Genomic DNA, 19,727 nt, shown 5'->3' with positions numbered 1-19,727 from the left:
GCTATTTTCTGTGAACTTCAAATTGATCTTGTCATCCCTGTGTGAACAGCCAAGAAGGTGTAATGGAAAGAAGAAGATGAAGAAGAAGAGGAAGAGGAAAAGGAAGAAAAAGAAGATGATGAAAAAGAAGAAAACGGAGAAGAATAAAAGAAGAAGAAGAAGAAAGAGAAGAAGAACGGAGAAGAATAAAAGAAGGAGCAGGAGATGAAGAAGGAGATGAGGAAGAAAAAGAAAAAGAAGAAGAAGATGATGAAGAAGAGGAACGGAGGAGAATAAAAGGAGAAGGAGAAGGAAATGGAGAAATAGATGAAGACAGGTGGAGAAGAAAAGTAGAAGGAGAAGAGGAGGAAGATGAAGAAGAAGAAAGAGGAGAAAACAGGAGGAGGAGCAAAAAAAGAAGAAGAAGAATACGAGAAAGAGGAGGAAGAGGAGGAAGAGGAGGAAGAAGAAGAGGGAGAAGGAGAAGAGGAACGGTGAAGAATAAAAGAAGGAGCAGGAGGAAAGGAGCAGAAGATGAAGAGAGAGATGAAGAATGAGGAAGTGAAGGTGGAGAAGAAGTAGAAGAAGAAGAAGAGGAAGAAGAAAGAAAACAAGAACAAAAAGATCTGATGAAGATGAGGAAGTGGACGAAGAGGAAGGAGACGACAGAGGGTGAGAAGAAGAGAAAGAAGATGATGAAGAACGTAGATGAATAAAACAAGAAGGAGCAGGAGATGAAGAAGGAGATGAGGACAGGAGAAGGAGTATAAGTCGAAGAGGAAGAGGAGGAGGAAGAAGAAAAAGAAGAAGGAGAGAACAGGAGGAGGAGGAGAAGAAGAATACGTGAAAGAAGATGAAGAAGAAGAAGGAGAAGAAGAACGGTGAAGAATGAAATAAGGAGCAGGAGATGAAGAGAGAGATGAAGAAGGAGGAAGTGAAGGTGGAGAAGAAGTAGTAGGAGAATGAGAAGGAGACAGGAGGAGATGTAGATGACAGTAGGAGAAGAAGTAGAAGAGGGAGAAGAGGAAGAAGAAAAAAAGGAGGACAAAAAGACCTGGTGAAGATTAAGAAGTGGACGAATGAGGAGATGACAGGGGGAGAAGAAGAAGAAGAAGAAGAAAAAGAAGATGATGAAGAAGAAGAAGAAGAAGAAGAAGAAGAAGAAGAAGGAGAAGAAGAACGGAGAAGAATAAAACAAGAAGGAGCAGGAGATGAAGAAGGAGATGAGGACAGGAGGAGAAGAAGAAGTTAAAGAGGAAGAGGAGAAAGGAGAAGAAAAAGAAGAAGAAGAGAACAGGAGAAGGAGGAGGAGGGGAAGAAGGAGAAGAAGTGAAAGAGGAAAAAGAAGTAGAAGAAGAAGAAAAAGCAGAACGGGGAAGAATAAATGGAGAAGGAGCAGAAGAAAAGAAGCAGGAGATGATGAGAGAGATGAAGAAGGAGAAAGTGATGGTGAAGCAGAAGAAGTAGTGGAAGATGAAGAACAAGAAGAAGAAGTTTCCTCATCCCTGTGTGTGGAACCAATTGGAGCTTCCTGTCCCCAGGAGGAGCTTCCTGCCAGGACGGGTTGTCGGCCGATATTAAACGGCAGGAGCTTTAATGACATTGACTGTGATGGCTGCCATAAGCTAATGACAGTGTAGCTGCATAATCTGTTTCGTGTACACGAACAAGGTCTGTTGGTGACCGCGATAATGTGCCATGCAAATCCCTCACTGAACTTGACTTTGAACAATGTAGAACAGCTGACAAGTGACATGGCTACTGGTCTCCATGCTAATCAAAGTGGGCTAGATAGATGAAAGGAAAATAGTTGAAGGAATAGATAGGTTTAATAATGATTGATAGCTCATAGAGGATTTGATGTTATGGAATTTCAGTTGCATTCAATACCTAATGGTTTGAGAATCAATTCCCACTGCCGAATCAATACAGTGAGTAGAAAATAAATATCGGGGGACCGAGCTTCGCTCTAGAGTACAAAAGCATAAACAATTTGTAACGAAAGATGTAATTATAACATATTTAAAGTTTATCTTTATTCATTTATATATTTATTTAGTCAGGTACAATTATTTTTACAGTTATATGAGGAGGCACAACAGGCTTATGCCCAAAACTGTCCCTTTTCAAATTTATACTACAGTCCAAATCGAAATCTAGGTTAAGCTACTATCACTCATCAAAATAACAATTCATTTACACTTCAAAAAACAAACACATCATCAATTACAAATAGATATACTATGAATTCGATTTAGAATGATGTACTCAGTCTGACACAATATTTGTTAATATACTATGTACTATTCTACACTAACAGCATCTAGTTACTATTTTAGACTTTATGAAGTGAACACGTTTTCTGGAAGAATAAAAATAATCAAGAATGAGTTTTTCTTGCTAGATTATTATTTTCGTGAAATCAGCTGAGGAATAACCCACACTTGCACTCGCTCACTCATTTGCATTACGGTATCGACAGACGACAAAATTTCCAGCTGTTTTTCCAATGACGTTTTTATCCTCTTAATGTCCTTCAGCGAGTTATCTCAGGGTTGAGACCTAGTGCAATCGAATTTTTCATATCATAAACCTTCTTTGTTCCAAATTTCGTGAGAATCGTTATAGTCGTTTTCGAGATCCGGTCACATACAGATATATAAACATATAAACATCTAAACAGAAATTGCTCGTTTAATAGTATAGGATATCACTGAATTTACGAATTTGTAAGTGTTATTGTCGCTTACTTCCTACAAATATGATTAAACATACATTCTATATTTGTTCTCAATCAACTAATATTTGCTCTCAAAACTGGAACTAAAAATCTGGTGTGGTGCACTCACACAACTTTCCTTGCCTTTATGAAAATTGATCAACTGACGCTAGTGTTCCCGCTCATCTCAAGTCTAATTCTCTAAGATCTGAGCCAGCTGGTGACAGGACAATAGCGCTTCAGACACACGAAGTCTGCTATCTCTTCATAGAGAATGATTCAATACAATCAACAGTTGCCAACAGTTTGCAATTGAATAATCATATTTTCTCCAATTTCGAGGTTATCTTCAATCCTAGGTGAAAATTCTAGAGACCATTAATTGTAGAGATTTCTATGCTCAATCTTTTCCACTTGGAATTTTTTGTTCAAATTGTATCTGGAGCCTGATAATGAGGAATCTAAAATCAAACTTTGCATAGATGGAACAGTGCTACTAAAATTTTTACAGATATGAGACTTGTGGCAGTTGATATAGCTTATCAATTACTTTTCTAGGTATGAATTTGATTAAAATCGTTCGAGCCGTTTTCGAGAAAATCGCGATAAACCCTGTTTTTGACAACATTTTCGCCATTTTAGCCGCCATCTTGAATTGTATTTGATCGAAATTGTTCGTGTCGGATCCTTATAATGTAAGGACCTTGAGTTCCAAATTTCAAGTCATTCCGTTAATTGGGAGATGAGATATCGTGTACACATACGCACATACACTCATACACACACACACACACACACACACACACACACACACCACACACACACACCACACACACACACACACACACACACACACACACACACACACACACATACAGACGACCAATACCCAGAGACCACGTTTTTGGACTCAGGGGACCTTGAAACGTATAGAAATTTAGGAATTGGGGTACCTTAATTTTTTCGGAAAGCAATACTTTCCTTACCTATGGTAATAGGGCAAGAAAAGTAAAAACAATAGAATAATTAGTTATAGCCGTCGTCAGCCTCTTTGAAGAATGATGCATGTTGCTTGCATGTCTTCACAAAAGTCTGTTAGCTTTCAATCAATCAGACAGGCCTCCTTTACATTAAAGTCTTCTCTGATTGATTCTCGTTGCATTGAATCATCAATAAAAATGAACAGACTTTTGTGCAACCGGGCCCAAGAGTATAAAGTGTGGTTCAGAGAAGGCTATAGATTGACATGTGACTGTGTGAGAGTTACAAACATTCAACCTACTTTATCATATTTGTAGAGGTTGTGTGTAAGATTTGTGTTTTATTGGAAAAACGTTAATGTCAATGTCAACTATTCATTAGTTGAAATGACTAACGAAATAGAGTATCAACGTTCGATGAAGAGAATATACAAATCAACGTTCTAACAGACATGAAATTTATAAAACAAGTTAAGAGAAACATCGCAATCATGAGATACATTGACGGCTGAGTCACTTCCCCATATCTGATATCCACTCGTAGGGACTACCTACCTATAAATCCCTTACAAATTATATGCCACTTGAGGAATGTATTGTAGAATATTTTTTTCCCACAGATACCTTGAAAAGTGACCATTTCTGCACTGATTGCAGGCCGCAAAGAATCACTTTTCCGCTCTAGTGCGCAAAGTATTACTTTGCGTACTCCAGATTTTCAGCATGACAACGCAAAATAGTTAGTAGGTTATATGGAGCACCAGTGCAGGAAAATCAAAATAAAGTTGGTAACACTGACTGTGATATAATGAGGTCCACGTTATAATATGGCAGTGGAGAACGTCGTTGCTTTGCCATTATGTGCCTTCTTTAATTTAATTATTATCATTCAATTTTAAATAAATAAGGTTTTTATTAATAATAAGATTAAACAGAAAAACATTTGATGGATTTCAGGAAATTTTACCCATAATTACCCACTTTTCATATTCAATGATAACTGTAGGAAAAATTTAATGTGAAATACGTGTGCAAAGTTCCTCTGCTACACTCAAGAAACCATTATTCCGCACTCGCCTACGGCTCGTGCGTAAACGTTTCTTCCGGTGCAGCAAACTGTCACTTTGCGCACTAGTTGCACAAATAACTATATTGGATAGATACTTCATTCTATGGTGTTATACTATATGCTTACTGCACAGTATAACAGTATAGATGGTCTTCTTCACTTAATTCATGCTTAGTTCATACTTCTCATTATACAAAATTCTATTTATAACGTTATAAATTAATTGAAGGACATCATTTTCATATGAATAATTTATTTTTCGCCCCACTTGGATGTAATGAGCTGGTTTACATGCGTCATATGAAGACCGAAAGTGATTGTTTTCTGACCAGGCCGGTAAAATTTTTACGGCCCCGGGGCTGTAATAGTATATTTCGCACCTAGAGCAGAAAATGCGATTTTTCCGGCTCGAAATCGGGTTTCAAGTCCGAGGCCGTAGGCCGAGGACTAGAAAAGATTGAGAACCGGAAAAACATTTTTGCCCGTGGTGCAAACAATATTTTTCGCCACACTACAGGTATTGCTGACAAAATAAATAAAGAATACAAAATAAAGAATACTTGTTATCATACCCATCTCTTGATTTCAGTGGTAGAAGATTTGCAGTCAGGATTTCAGATTCTTTTAAAACTTCACTTGGAATATCACAGGCGTCATCATTTTCAAGCATTTTTGAAAATTTGGAATGCGCTAATCAACAATAAATAATTGAATAAAACTGGTTGCAAAGCGAATTAGTTTAATTCGAAACTGGAACTGAAATCATGGCTACTTCAGCTGATGATGAAAGTGGACACTCGCCCGATCTAGCGGATGACTTATTAACTACTTCCATGAGCGGCTGGAAAGAGACAACTTTCTGGCCAAGACCGGAAAAGAAACCCTTTTCTGACGTCAGACGAGAGTCGTCTGCAAACAAGGTCTTTCAGATCTACGTAGGGACTGGAAAACAGCTGCTTTCTGTGCAGTGTGGCGAAAAATAACCTTGAAGTCAGCTGATCCTGATTTGATGTGAACGTGTTTACAAAATGGTTAATGAAACGGAATCAGTTTACGCTTCTAGAATTGAATAAAGTATTCTGCAATAAATATACTATCATTTTATTTGGATGAATGGAATACAGATAAGATATATATTATAAACTATTCAAATTCGATTTTCAGAGTAGTATGGAACTTCTAACCTAAACTACCGAAGTCTATGACAACAAGCATTGTTGACGTTTTGACATTCAGATTGGCTAAATTTCAAGTGTGCTAAAACAGCTGATCAAAAAACTTTTCATTATTTGAGTTTAAAAATCAATAATTAAAACATTTATAATAATATCATCTTATTGTCATTTGAAACAATAAAAAAGTATAAACTCAACCTCCCACATAATTGAACATAATCTCTTAGGTTATTTAGACAAATCACAATGAAAAATGAAAATACTTAGACAATTTCCTGATATTCAGATTAACTCAGATTTGCTAGAGCTATGACCTTCCACTTCTGCTTTCGAAAGTGCTTAATAAACAATTGTTCTCATATATATATTGTTTTGTTTTCTGTGTGGCGAAAAATAGCGTTCGCACCATGGGCAAAAATGTTTTCCCGGCTCTCAATCTTTTCTAGTCCGAGGCCGTAGGCCTACGGCCTCGGACTTGAAAACCGATTTCGAGCCGGAAAAGTTTAATTTTTGGCCCTAGGTGCGAAATATACTATTATAGTGTTTTTGAAATGATTACTTCATATAATAATGCTCACTTTCATTTATTACATACTTGATTCATACTCCTCTTCATTTGTACTCTTTCAGTCTGCTGAAATGCAAGATTCCATCCCACAAATTATACACATTTCCATTTCAGACACAGAAATCTCTGTGGATGGACTCCTAAAAATCCACGTAACTCGTGGAAAATGTGAAGCATTCCAACCACTGACTACGTTTCATTGCAATCGGAAGACAAATATTAGCTGCCATGAAAAGTTCTGTCGGATAATTTCATCTTCAAAGCGAAAGTTTCGCAGTTGAAGCTATGCATATCACATAATAATATGGAGACAAAATTCCATCGGGAGCGACTCCTTTTGTCCTACAAAGTGACCTCTCACTCCTTCTCGATTCCTCCTCACTCCTTCTCGCATCCTCCTCCGTCTCTCCACAATTTCTCCTCACTTCCTCCTCCGTCGCTCCTTCTTTTCTCCTCACTTCCTCCTCCGTCACTCCTCCGTCTCTTCTCCTTTTCGCCTCACTTCCTCCTCCGTCACTCCTTCTTTTCTCCTCACTTCCTCCTCTTTCTCTCCTCCGTCTCTCCACCTTCTCTTCTCCTCGTCTCCCAGTTCCCGTTTTGCGTTTGCAAAGTTGGTGAAAAGCATACAAAGCACACTAAAACTTTGTAATTGTTCCCCACGCAGCGATTACGTCAACTGAAAAACTTTGATTCGGCACTGAATTTTGTTGTACAAGCGCCGCGAATATTTTGCTGCTGCTTGGAATAAAGTCGAACTTGGTTCCTTGAGAGGGTTTCTACATCGTTTTATTACCATTTTTGAGCTTGAGGGGTGGGTTTGATTCATGATAAGGGAATATTGTAGATAATTCTATATTTTAAGAAGTGTTAGGCCTTTCAGATCAAGTACAACTCTACTCATGCGAGACTGTCATGAGATGAACTCCACAAGTATTAGGTGAGACGAGAATCTATTTCTGTTTTATAAGAGATTAAGCTGAGGAGTTCCCTAACTTCCCATTATTCACTTATCACTCTTCAAGTCGACATTTCTACTAACTCTCATGCTCAATTTCATACTACATTTCACTCTCTTGACATGAAAATTACAGGAATTACATTCGTTTGATAACATGAGTTTAATTTGTGGATTTAAGTGAAATTTTTAATATTTTTTGTGATTGTGAAGGAAGATTTCTGTTTGGATTTGTGTTTTGAAATTAATTAATCTGATTAATTCAAAATTATCGTAGTAAATACATTTTTTGGACTCAGAATAGTGTGTGAATTGAGTTATCAATTCAACACAACCTCTAGACTGTGTTTTCCAAATATTAAGGATTCAAACAGTTTTGGGCGAATGCCTTTTGTTTTCACCTGCATTGTATCTATTGTCTATGAATAAATGGAATGAAATTATGAGTTGTACATTTTGTGAAATATGAAAAAAAATGAGTAAGGGTACTTGGTATTTTGATTTTAATGTCCATACTATGTTATTTGGAATGTAGAGGAAAGAATCATACTTTAGGTAAAACCCATTTCCATTCATATTAAAAGATCAAACACTCATATAGTGAGGCTCACATTATAATGGCAGTGTTTGATTATCAATGGTATTGCTATCCTTGTCTATCATTCAACAAAGCTGATAGCGCTATCTCGTTTTGCTCTGTTGCCAGATCGTCTTTCAACAATGTTGAATCAATAATAATTTACAAAATACTTCATTCTAATTCAAAGAAAAAAGTAATTTTAAAATTATTGGAAAATATTATTTTTTGCATAATAAAATATAATTGATTATTTTAAACGAGAATGAACAGTTAATATTGCATCAATAAACCTGTATCAGCTACCGTCTATAGAAGGCATTGAGAAGACAGAGGATCGGCAACGTTGTTCTCCCATCTCTCTCCACTGCCATTATAACGTGGACCTCCTATAGGAATATATTTCACCAGCTATTATCTAAGATTTAATGACTTTAAGAATATCGAATATTTTAAAAAAGATATGACTCTCTACATTACAAAATATGTTACTCGACTATGATGATCTTATTATATCGTACTATGTAACCATATTATATCACCTTGAAAGCATTGGGAATCAATAGTGTTGTTTATCCAAGATTTGATTCCTTTTCAGAATCTCGAATATTTGATAGAAGACCATTTTGAAACCTCTCACACCATGACGAATCCCATAAGATTCCAATGATAATTTATATCGCACGGTGTAACAATATAATATCACCTTAGAGCCATAGAAAAATATTAGTGAACATAATTGTTTATTACTTGAGATCAAGAGATTTGAGAAGGAACTTTTAGAGAGAAATGTGAGAGGTCACAAGATTATCTATGATGTTATCACAGAGTTCTTTTAATTGTTGTCATTGAGACAATGATCTAAATGAAATAAAATAAGAATTATAAACGATTATTTGTGCTGAGCTAGCTTGAGTTGTTCTATGTTAAATAATATCTGGGGAATTAAAATATACGCCCTTTGTAGAATGATGAAACGTCAGTGCTCTTACTAACTCAACATAGAGCCATAGAGAAGCAATAACATAAGTAGATATCCCATGGTATAGGGCGTTTATGTCGCAACTTTTACTGTTATCTCAAGCCGATAGTCCACGTAGTTCTTTCCTGTGAAGCTTTATGACGCTGGTAGTCTCTCATATTGTGCCGTTCATACACTCTTACCCGGTCAAAACAGTAAAAATCGACAATAATCGACAGTAATCGGTTCGAGATAACAGTAAAAGTTGCGACTTGCGACATAAACGCCCTATACCATGGGGATATCTACTTACGCTATTGTTTATCTATGATAGAGCTTACACAATTCTCTGCTCCAATATACTACAATCAGCTGCTGCTGTAACACGTAGTTACAGAATGTTTGATAAAAGTTAGTATGCATGAGACTCTATTGCAACAAATGATAATTTTGTGTCACAAAAAAGATGACGATTTGATTCAAAGAATACCCTGGTATTCCGTGTAAGAGCAGTGTGGAAAATCATCCACCATGAATTCCATCTAAGAAAATCCGATTTCAAAGGAAACACGATGACACTGAAAAAACCAAATCGATAGAATTTAATGAAATTCATGACTGAACGATTGGTCAAAGAAAAAATTTCATTTTCAGCTTGCTGGGACACTTCGCAAAATCGCTTACTTTGATGTTCCAGAGAATAGAATGAGAAAGAGGAGGGGGAATGTCAAGAGGATGAAGAGAGAGGAGAACTGGGTGATCGAGGGGGTGGGAAAAAGTCTTTCTTTTTCTTCTCTCGGCTCATATGGTCATTCTAGAGCACATTTACTGCACTTCGAATCTTACATACTCCATATTCCTCTACTATGTATCTCAAAATTACACTTTATACTGAACTCAATTTTTATAATGTTCAACTTATACTAAAGCTCTCTTTTCTTTGTTTTATCTTTTTTCACTTTCTTGATCTTTTTGTGTTAACTGTAACACTTCCTTTGCTCAGGTTTTTGTAACCTTTGGGATTATTTTCCATGATAATGATTTTCTGTAATGTTCTTTAGGGTGTGATTGTTATATCTAGTTATCTTGTAATTATTTTTTTCCGTAATCAAAATTTAATGCTCTGTATATACTGTAAAAAATGAAAAATGAATTGATTTATTATTTTTATTATTATATTATAAACTCCATACTAAACTTTAAGTGCCGGTTGTACAAAAGCCGGTTAAATTTTAATCGTGATTGAACTCTCGAGAACCAATCAGAAAAGGCTTTTTTGAAACGAAGCTTTCTCTGATTGGTTTTCGTGACATTAATCACGATTGAAATTCAAACCGGCGTTTGTGCAACTGGACCTAAATCTCATATATTTATACTATAATTGAGGAAAGAATTGGATTATACACGTATGGGATAGGAAAATTATGTTTGCCGCATCATCACATCTGAACTACAGGACTGATTAACTTGAAATTCTTCATATAGATTATAAATTGAACGAGGATAGTTATAGGCCTATTTCCAAGTCTTCATTTTGACAATTTTTTTAATAGAAATTTGCGAAGCACGGGTTACCTGCTAGTTCCACAAAACTCTTACTTTTTCATATCTATCTTTATATCCACTTATTGCTTCTAACTAGGTTACAAACCTCTCTATTCTTCCTCTTCCTCTAGTCATCACTTTTCCTTCCAATATTTCTTTCTCACTCCCTCTCATTATCATTTCATTATATCTCCCTTTCAATCCTCTTCTCACACGTTTATCTCCATCCACTCTAGTTTCATCAATTCTCTCTTTATCTATTTCCCCATTTATCGCTCTAAACCTTCATTCTTCTCCTTCCTCTACCAATTTCCTTCCCAAAACTCTCTCTCACTATCTTTCTTCATCATCACTGTATATCTCCCTATCAATCCTCTTCTCACACGTTTATCTCCATCCACTCCAGATCCACCTATTCTCTCTGTATCTATCTCTACATTTATTGCTTCAAACCTCTATTCTTCTTCTTTCTCTACCCCTTCCCTTCCCATAACTCTCTCGCACTTTCTTCTTTCATCATCCCTGTATATCTTCCTTTCAAACCTCTTCTCATACGTTTACCTCCATCCACTCTAGTTTCATCAATTCTCTCTTTATCCATTTCCGCATTTATCGCTGTAAACCTCCATTCTTCTTCTTCCTCTACCCCTTCCCTTCCCATAACTCTCTCTCACTTCCTTTCTACATCATCCCTGTTTATCTCCCTGTCAAACCTCTTCTCATACGTCTATCTCCATCCACTTCAGTTCCACCTATTCTCTCTGTATCTATCTCTGCATTTATTGCTTCAAACCTCCATTCTTCTTCTTTCTTCACCTCTTCCCTACCCATAACTCTTTCGCACTTTCTTTCTTCAACATCCCTGTATATCTCCCTCTCAATCCTTTCCTCACATGTTTATCTCCATCCACTCAAGTTCCACCAAGTCTCTCTTTATCTATATCTGCATTGATTGCTTCAAACCTCTATTTTTCTTCTTTCTCCACCTCTTTCCTTTCCATAACTCTCTCACTTTCTTCCTCCATCATCCCTGTATATCTCCCTCTCAATCCTTTCCTCACATGTTTATATTGTTTATCTCCATCCACTCTAGTTCCACCAATTCTCTCTTTATCTTTTCCATCATTTTTCGCTTCAAACCTCTATTCTTCTTCTTCCTCTACCCCTCTCCACCATATAACTCTCTCACTCACTTCTTTCTTCATCACCCCTGTATATCTCCCTCTCAATCCTCTTCTCATACCTATATCTCCATCCACTCCAATCCACCTATTCTCTCTGTATCTATCCCTGCATTTATTGCTTCAAACCTCTATTCTTCTTCTTACTCCACCTATTTCCTTCCCATAACTCTCTCTCACTTTCTTTCTACATATATCCCTGTATATCTTCCTCTTCTCACATGTCTATCTCCATCCACTCTAGTTCTATCGATATCCATCTCTGTATTTATAGTTCCAAACCAGGTCACAAGCAAATTGCCAATATCTCTGATATTATCATACACAAATCATGCGATACAACAGGGGAATTTAATTTCCAATATCGGACATACAGATTCTATTATACTGTTTACATTGAAAATTATTATTGGTCTGGTTCGGGTTGATTGAAAATTTCAAAATACAAGACTAATGTGATGTGATGAGATTAGAGATTAGTCAGTCGTGAAACTGTATGTCAAAGAGGCTGATATTATTTGATTTGTGATATATGTTTATCATGATTCACATTATTTGTTGTGTCATTATCATGGCCGAATTGATTCATATTTGTTGTATCTTGGATGGATTAGCAATTAGATTATAGTTTGAGATTGGAAATTCCTTTGAAATAAAATTTGAAAGCCCCTCAACTCAGCTTAAATGCTTGCAGGAATGGAAGAAATACAATGAGGGAATGAACTGAGCTTCCAAACATTGCTAGGAAACATGGAAAATACAATCATATCCTTCGATGGAAGTATCAATTATATCATGAGAGTATTATATTCTCTTAAGTGAGGAATAAAAACCAAAATTGAATCTATCTACACATTTTTATCCAGCTGAGTAGAAAAAACTATATCAATGAAGCTAATTCAACAAAACAAGTATTTTAGTGAGTTAATAATACTGCACAGTTCTTATAAATATATTGATTTAGTAATTCTTATATTCAATTTTCGATTAAAATTGAATAAACTGATAACACTCAATCAATTTTGAAACTGTGCACTGAATTAATTCTCTAAAATACTCGTTATATTGAATTAGTTTCATATAGATTTTTCTACTTAGCTGGATACAATTTGTAGAGTAATCAATATTGGAATCCATTGGACTGGAAATGGTCCAAATTCAGCTGGAGTTTATTCTCTTGTATAATTCTATTTCGCGGATTAACATTTTTCAAATTTATCAATAATTTACAGTTTCATGTGTTCAGTGACATAAGAAGAATTTTCATATTCAATTTGGGTTTCGATATTTCTTAATATTCATAACTTCCTGTTTGTTAGCGTCTACTCAGTATTTATCCGACACAAATTTCGTAAAGTGGGAAACATAATCTTTCTAGAGTAATAGATGAATTAAAATTCGGGAAAAGAATAGTTTGAGGCTGTGCCTGTTGGACCTTCCCCAATCATTTTCAATGAATAGTAGTGTATCTTGAACTAATGAATGATTATGATTCTTGATATCTTTCATGTAGAATAATAATCTTGTATGATAATCATATCAATAAATGAGGGAAAATAATTTTATCATAGCTATTTTAATAAATTGTTTATAATAAACAATTGTTTGTAATAAATAGTAGTGTATCTTGAATTAATCAATGATATTGATTCATGATTAAAGCATTATTATCGACATCTTTCGAGTTAAATGATAATCGTGTATAATAATCATATAACAATGAATGAGAAAAAAAAATGTTTACATAGCTATTTTATTGAATTGTTTATCCATTTATTAGAGCGAACAATACTATAGTCGGGAAAGAAAAAACAGGCTACTGCCCAAAACTTCTTCCATTTCCTAATTTTGTCTTAAATTGTCCAAATATTATGTAGGTAGGTTATGTCCATTCAAATTTATACATCAAATCATCAATTTGAGTATACAAATCAGGATAAAACCAACAATTAGAATTATAATAATATAGGCTTGAATATAGATTTCTTCCATCTATGAATCTTGTAAAATAATCAAATAAAAAAATATTCATTTAATTGAATAAGTCAAATAGTAGTATATTTATTTATTTATTTTTATCATTTATAATCAACTTAAGGGCTAAGAAACAGACTACAGTCCAAAACTTCTTTTCATCCCAATTTCGTAAAATAAACTGTGCAAATAAAGGTTATGTGCGACTTTCCAATTCTTCACTAATACCCACATTGAAACAAAACACAAACACTGAACAATGACTTAAAAATAACCTTTCTTATTATTAGAACATTAATATTCATCTACTAATTTCATAATTTTGTTTGTATTATAAATTTCTACTAATTTTATTTTAAAAAACCTTAATCCCATATCAGTGAATGAAGTTTGTAAATAGTAATTATAACACGCAATAAGCAACCAATGACTTATACCCCACAAATATAATTTATAGTGGGGTGTATATTATTCATTGAAATTATCATTTATTCATTGTTGAAACACCGCTGATTTATGTAGTTACATTACAATACTATATTATCAATATTCTAATATTGCATTCAATCTTCATTGTAATTAATAAGTTTTCATAATATGTGAAAATTTATGCATGATTAGCTGTTGTATTGTAATTTATTGTAGATTCGTGTTTAAACCAGAATGTATTGTAACTTACTTGAATAAATAAATTTGAAATTGAAATTAATTTTGAATCTAGAAAGATTAAGATCCAAATTGATAACAAAATTCCTTCTACTTTGTACTAAAAACTGTAAAATAAATATTAATTTGAAATATTTTGTTCCGGAATATTATTATAGTTATTTCACAAGCAGGATAATCAAATCAAATTCATGGATTCATAACACTGTGGACCCTGTTCATCCACAAATAATTCAGAATACATTCTATGCCGAGAAAGGCTGAGAGGCTGAATAATAAATTATATTTGGAGTGGTAGGCCTCTTGTGATGGTCACTCTGGTAGGTTTCGCTTGCTTTGCCAGGCAAATGGAAATTTGGCGACCTTTGACTGTGAAAAAGCACTTCAGTGACCTCACGTGCTAACAGAACAGGACGTTTGTCAGTGCGCTTCATCTTCTTCTTCTTCTTCTTCTCCTTCTTCTTCTTCTTCTTCTTTTTCTTCTTCTTCTTCTTCTTCTTCTTCTTCTCCATCATCTTAATCTCCTTCTCTTCTTCCTCTTTTCCATTATCCTCTCCAGTTATTGTCCTCCACTCCTTCCCTCACAGAATCTCCTCCTTTTCCTCTTTCTCTTGAGGTGGCTGCCACATATTTGTCTCAAGCATATAGACCACTATAATAACATGGGCTGATACAGAGATTATCTGTTCTATAATATTCGAACAAAGATGACTATATAATAATTGACCGAGCGAAGTGAGGTCTCAGATTCAAGTCGACGGTTAGGTATTTCTCTCTATGTCTAAGGGCCGGTTTCCGAGCTCGGGATTTTAGCTAAGCAGTCCTTGACTTTAAACAGCTGGAGTCAGAAAATTGGTTTTCCAAAACGTGGCGTAGTCGCAGCTTTTATAACAGTAGTAGTAGTAGTTTTTATTTTCTCATTTCTATAATTGGAAACGTTTTTCCGTAACTGAATTAGACATTCCTGAATAATTGAAAATAACTGAAACTTTACACTATTTTCTCTTTATTTTCTTTTGTGTTCAACTTCCTAGTTTTTCGAAATTTGATTCAAACGTGATTATGAGAATGACTGCGACTACGTCCCGTTTTGGAAAACCAATTTTCTGACTCCAGCTGTTCAAAGTCTAGGACTAGCTAAATCCCGAGCTCGGAAAGCGGCCCTAAATGTTTAAATGTTATATGTTTATATGTTGCGCATTTACGGCGAAGCGGTAATAGATTTTCATTAAATTTGACAGGTATTTTCTTTTTAAATTGCGCGTCGATGTATATACCAGGTTTAGGAAATTGCATTTCAAGGATAATATAAAAGGAAAAAAGAGCCTCCCTCATACGGCAATATTGGAGTAAAAATCAGACTATAGAATTATTTATCATAAATCAGCTGTCGAATGGATTATACATTGCATGCCATGACGCATGCGATTGCGTTTCAATATCTTAATGTAACTTGGTAAAATCAGCAGCTGTGTAGACTATTAATTGCATGCCTCATTGGATGCAATTTTTATGAACCTATTAAATGAACTATATTGATTGCGTGCAATAACGCATGGAATTAATAACTTAAATAAAATAGTATTGTCTCTCGACCTTTCTCTGCTTTGAACTCGGTTTGTCCTGTTGCCAGTATGTCTTGAAGGAGATTAGGTTTTGATGTTAGCATTTTGGATACACCAACCCCAACAGCCATTAGCCGTTTTCACACCGATATCTCGCCGAAACGACACACAGACAGGATTTACTCTGATGGACAGTATAAAAGGAGGCTGCGGTTTATAATGCGCGAGGTCTACTGTTCCCAGAACTACTAGTAATTATAATGTAAGACACGTTGTCTTCCATACAAATCACATATAAAATTAGTCACCATAGACTGTTTAGTTATCTGTCACCATAGTTATCTAAGTCTATACTGGCAGTATTCCTCATAAGTAACATCAAAAGCCTCCCATTCAACCAATGCTGTCAAATTTAAGTAAATTTCACTATATTTATCCAAGACTCAACTGTCAGTATCACTCATAAGTAATGTTAACAACACTTCATTCAACCAATCCTGACAGTATTTAGTGAATTTCACCATATTTATCCAAGACCTATCTGTCAGTATTCTCATAAGTAACATCAACAGCCTTCTATTCAACGAATGCTGGCAGTATCAAGTGAATTTCACCGAAGTTGATCAAGATGAGATTCAAAACTGTCTTGAGTGCATTCGTCTGTTGTTCAGCATTCAATACAGATTAGGTGTAATGCTCGTCTCGCGCACTAAGACCCTTACTTAAGGCCTCCTAAAGCAGCTCACAAACCAGCTGTCTACCTTCAGAGAGCATTATTTGGATCTTTAGTGAGGATGCATTATTTGGATCTTTAGCGTGGACGCATTATGAAGGGATGTATCAAGAGAGGGACGAGAGTTTATGTTTATTAATACCTCCCCACAGTTTATTCCACAATCGTAATCTTCAAGTTGATACTTAGATTCAAGTCTGGAATTATTCATGACGATTGTGGTTCACAGTGGAAGTCGTTTTATGATTATTTAATACTGAAGATTAAACAATAGTCCTGTATTAGATCTAACGTCATATTGTCAAGATTCAATTCAATTCAATTCAATTTATTTCACCAAAACACAAAAACTGTACAAAGATGTGACAATCAGAAAAAAAAATTATTATTCTAAATATCTGTATCATCTATCTGTAAAATACGGCTGGAGGTGAAGAACTACTGGCATAAGTGAAACACTTGTTCGCCAGTAGGAGTAGAGACTTACCGTAACTGTTTCTAAATCTTAAGCTAATAATTTAAAATGGAATATTTTTATTCAAACAATGGTAAGTATATTTAAAATAAATGCTATTAATTGTGAATTGATCCAGACAATAATGAATAGTTTTTAAAGCTGAAAATTTTTTTGAACTCATAAAATATTAAGATGGAAATAATAGTTGTGAAGTATCCAGTTTTTAATATTTATTGGTACAAACTTAATAGGTACACCGATGAGCTCGGTCGGGATGCAGTTTACAATCTGTGTTTATTGAAATATTTAAATATGCTAAGCACATAGAGTTGACGGATTGACATGACTCTCAATTCACTGAATGCAATTTTTGAAGAAAGATTAATCAAGTGTTGTTCTAGAGACTACTCTGGAGGAATCACAATATCCATGTACTTAAAATTTACTATAACATCCTTCAACAACATTTTTTGATGTATCAAGATACAAGTTCGATAGATAATTTACTAATTATCTATAATTTACCTACTAATTATTGAGAACAATATAAAACATGAAGTACCAGAAGTAGGAGTAATGTTCTTAATAATTTCAAAAGAGTATCCCATACAAGTGAAATTATTCTGTAGATAATAGATTACTAGATATCCAAAACTATCAAGTTCACTCTGAAACTTCCACGATCTTTTAACAATTGTTACCCGATGAATTGGAAAATGGTTGAGAGAAGTTTCAGGACTCTGATCGATAAAATTTCTTTGAATTACAGTATTTATTTATTCATTCATTCACTTTATGTATCACGAGGAAGTTTCGATATTGATGGATTTTCTCTGGGCTATAGTGAGGTCCACGTTATAATGGCAGTGCTGAAAGATAAAAGTGTTGCCAATTTTTTGCCTTGAGACTGTTTCCTATAGAGGAAAGCTGATACCGGTATATTTGATGTAATATTAACGATTTTATCTTATTCGTCAAGAAAGAATATTTTCGCCACACTGCACAGAAAGCAGCTGTTTCCAGTCCCTACGTAGATCTGAAAGACATTGTTTGCAGACGACTCTCGTCTGACGTCAGAGCAGGTTTCTTTCCGGTTAAGGCCGGAAAGAGTATCCTTTCCGGCCTCTAATTTCACGTGTGCTAAAACAGCTGATCAAAAAACTTTTCATTATTTGAGTTATTATTCAATAATTGAAACATTTGTAATAATATCATCTTATTTCATTTGAAAGAATAAAAAAGTATAAACTCAACCTCCCACATAATTGAACGTCATCTTTCGGGTTATTTAGACAAATCAGAATAAAAAATAAAAATACTTGGACAATCTTGATATTTAGATTACCTCAGATTTGCTAGAGCTATAACCTTCCACTTTGCTTTCGGGAGTGCTTAGTAGACAACTATTCTCATATATATTGTTTATTTTTGTGTGTGGCGAAAAATAGCGTTCGCACCACGGGCAAAAATGTTTTTCCGTCTCTCAATCTTTTCTAGTCCTCGCCTACGGCCTCGGACTTGAAAACCGATTTCGAGCCGGAAAAATCTCATTTTCTGCTCTAGGTGCGAAATATACTATTTCCCGGCTCTCAATCTTTTTTAGTATTCGGCCTACGGCCTCGGACTTGAAAACCGATTTCTAGCCGGAAAAGTCTCATTTTCGGCCCTAGGTGCAAAATATATTATTTCCGATAATTGAATAATGAATTTCCATAATATTGAGATTCATTTATTTATCACATCATATTTTTACATTGTTGGAAAGAGATCTGGCAACTTTACTGAGCTAGAAAAGGATAGTTCTATCTGCTTTTCCGAATGATAGACAAGGATAGCAAAATTGTTACTAAAATACGGCAATTATTATAACGTAGACTAAAGTGAAAAATTTAGTTACAAATTATAATGTAATTGAAGATTGATTGTTCTATTGTACTATCTTCACCTCACAGGAGATATTCCTACATGATTTCAATCATGCTGAGACAAATAAAATGAAAGCTGTACGAATTCGTAATAGGTGAGGGCAAGGTTGGCGAATGATAAGAGAGACAAATTGCATTGGATCTGAATGGTGATCATGAGGACAGAGGGAAGATTGAAAAAAATCTGTCACAAGATATTGAGATGATAAGAGGGTGATGGGATCTTAGTGAGTGCAAGGGTGAGTAATGGATAGATAGATTGAGGGTGATTGAGAAGGGTCAGAGGGACAGTGAAGGGAGAGGAGGAGGAATGGAAGGAGAAGGCAGAGGCATTGAAAGGAGATGAGAGAGAGAGAGTGAGTGAGAGAAATGAGGAAATAGGGAAATGGGGAGAAAAGCAAAGAGGAAGTGGTAGAGGAAGAAGAAGAGGAAAAAGTAGAAAATAACAGGAAGAAGATAAAGAGGAAGAGATTGAGTGATAGTGAGGAGAAGAGGAGAAAGTAGAAGAAGACAGGAAGAAGAAATAGGGGAAGAGATTGAGTGAGAGGGAGGTGGAGGGGATGAAAAGAGGTTGAAGGGAATGGAAAGAGGAAGAAGGTAGAACGAGGAACAGGTGGGAGAAGATAAAAAGATGAGAAGGAAGATGAAGGAAAATATATAGAGGGAGGAAGAGAGAAGGGCATGGAAAGGAGAAGAAT

The sequence above is a fragment of the Nilaparvata lugens genome, chromosome 4 (assembly GCF_014356525.2).
Source record: "Nilaparvata lugens isolate BPH chromosome 4, ASM1435652v1, whole genome shotgun sequence".
Taxonomy (NCBI): domain Eukaryota; kingdom Metazoa; phylum Arthropoda; class Insecta; order Hemiptera; family Delphacidae; genus Nilaparvata; species Nilaparvata lugens.
Note: the sequence above shows the minus strand (reverse complement) of the source record.